This window comes from Dipodomys spectabilis, unplaced genomic scaffold (genome assembly GCF_019054845.1).
Source record: "Dipodomys spectabilis isolate Male_0828 unplaced genomic scaffold, ASM1905484v1 ptg000057l, whole genome shotgun sequence".
Classification (NCBI taxonomy): domain Eukaryota; kingdom Metazoa; phylum Chordata; class Mammalia; order Rodentia; family Heteromyidae; genus Dipodomys; species Dipodomys spectabilis.
This window is the reverse complement of record NW_024870734.1, coordinates 2,570,296-2,572,538: the sequence shown is the minus strand read 5'-3', so window position 1 is coordinate 2,572,538 and position 2,243 is coordinate 2,570,296. Positions and strand designations below refer to the sequence as shown.

General features: G+C 37.0%; 1 pseudogene; it reads left to right on the top strand.

Annotated features, from left to right (window-relative positions):
* Positions 1 to 1,828: 1,828 nt before the first annotated feature.
* Positions 1,829 to 1,922, top strand: LOC122108339 (annotated as a pseudogene).
* The last annotated feature ends 321 nt before the right edge of the window (positions 1,923 to 2,243 follow it).

Sequence of the window (2,243 nt, the reverse complement as noted above, 5' to 3'; positions counted from 1 at the left end):
TTTTGATTTCCTTTTTCAAGCTTTTAAAGTTTTCAGCATAAAGGTCCTTCACTTCTTTGGTTATGTTAATTCCTAGGTACTTTATTATTTGTGGGGTTATTACGAATGGTGTTGCTTTCCTAATTTCAGCCACACTTTAATCATTGTTGGCATACAGAAAAGCCATGGAGTTTTGAGGGTTAATTTTGTACCGTGCTACTTTGCCAAAGTTTTGAATCAACTTGAGTAATTTGGGAGTGCAATCTCTGGGATTCTTTAAATACAAGACCATGTCATCTGCAAAGAGGGAGAGTTTTACTCCTTCTTTCCCTAGTTGGATTCCCTGTATGTTTGCTTCTTTGCTATCACTGTAGCTAGGCATTCTAATCCTAGAATGAAGAGAAGTGGAGACAGTGGACATTCCATGTCTTGGTCCTGACTTAAAACGAAATGGCTTTAGTTTTTCACCATTGAGTATAATACTGGCTGTAAGTTTGTTATATACAGCCTTTATTGTATTGAGGAATACTCCATGGATTCCTAATTTTTCTAGAACCTTCATCATAAAGGGCTGTTGGATCTTGTCAAATGCTTTTTCTGCATCTATTGAGACAACCATGTGGTTCTTATCCTTGCTCTTGTTGATGTGATGAATTATATTAATTGATTTGTGTATATTGAACCAGTTTTGCATTCCTGAAATGAATCCTGTTTGATTCGATGAATTGTTGAACTCAATTTGCCAAAATTTTGTTGAGAAGTTTTGCATCAATGTTCATCAAAGAAATGGGTGTATAGTTCTTTTTCTTTGATGAGCCCCTGACTGGTTTTGGGATGAGGGTTATGATGGTTTCATAGAATGTGTTCGGTAGTGAACTTTCTCTTTCAATTTCATTGAAAAGTTGGAGGAGTATTGGTGTGAGCTCTGCTTTGAAGGGCTTGTTGAATTCTGCTGTAAAACCCTCTGGTCGTGGGCTTTTCTTAGATGGGAGGTCTCTTATTGCTGTATTTCAATGCTTGATATGGGCCTGTTAAGATGGTTTAACTCATCTTGGTTTAGTTTCGGCCTGTCAATATTTCTGGCACCTTCTCAAACTTATTAGCATATAGTTTTGAGAAGTATTCCCTTATAATATTTTGAATCTTGGTTGTTTCTGTGGTGATATTTCCATTCGCATCTCTGAGTTTATTTATTTGGGTGTGTTCTCTTCTTTTTCTGATAAGATTTGCTAAGGGTCTGTCAATTTTGTTAATTTTTTCGAAGAAGCAACTCTTTGTTTTGTTGATTTTTTTGTATGTTTTTTTGTGGAGTCTAATTCATTTAATTCTGATTTAATTTTAACTATTTCTTTTTGTCTACTGGATTGGGGTTTATCTTGCAGCTCTTTTTAAAGGAGGCTCATTTGTCTCATTAAATTGTTGGTTTCAGGTCTCAACAATATGTTGATGTAGGAACTCAAAGCTATAAACTTGCCCTTGCGTACTGCCTTTGCTGTGTCCCATAGGAGCTGGTAATTTGTGTGTTCATGTTTGTGGAATATCATGAACATTTGAATTTCCTTTCTAATCTCTTCTTTGACCCACTTGTGATTCAGCAGTGTCTTTTTCAGCCTCCATATGTTACCAGAGTTTCTTAGGTGGCTTTTGGTGTTGAGTTCTAATTTTATTCCCTTGTGGTCTGAGAGAATGCAAGGTATAAGTTCAATTTTTCAGAATTTGGACAAGTTTGCTTTGTGGCCTAAAATGTGGTCTATTTTGGAATATGTTCCATGTGCTGCTGAGAAAAAGTATATTCTGATGGTGCTGGGTGAAATATGCAGCAGGTGTCTGTTAAATCCTATTGATCTATGCAGTTGTTTAAATCTGCAGTTTCTCTGTTGAGAAGAATAGCATGGCCCCTGCGCAAGGATGACATGCAAATTCGTGAAGTGTTCCAAATTTTTACAACAAATGCTAGAGGGATTGTGGCCAGAAGGGAACCCTACTGCATTCTTGGTGGGAGTGTAAACTTGTTCAACCACTTGGAAAGCAGTATGGAAGTTCCTCAAAAGATTCCAAATACAGCTCCCCTATGATCCAGAAATCCCACTTTTGGGCATTCACCCAAATGATTACAAACAAAACCATACTAAAACTACCAGCACAACTATGTTTATTGCAGCATTATTTACCATAGGTAAGATATATAACCAACCCCGATGCCCCTCAGTAGATGAATATATCAAGAAAAGAAAACGTGTGTGTGTGTGTGTGTGTGTGTGTGT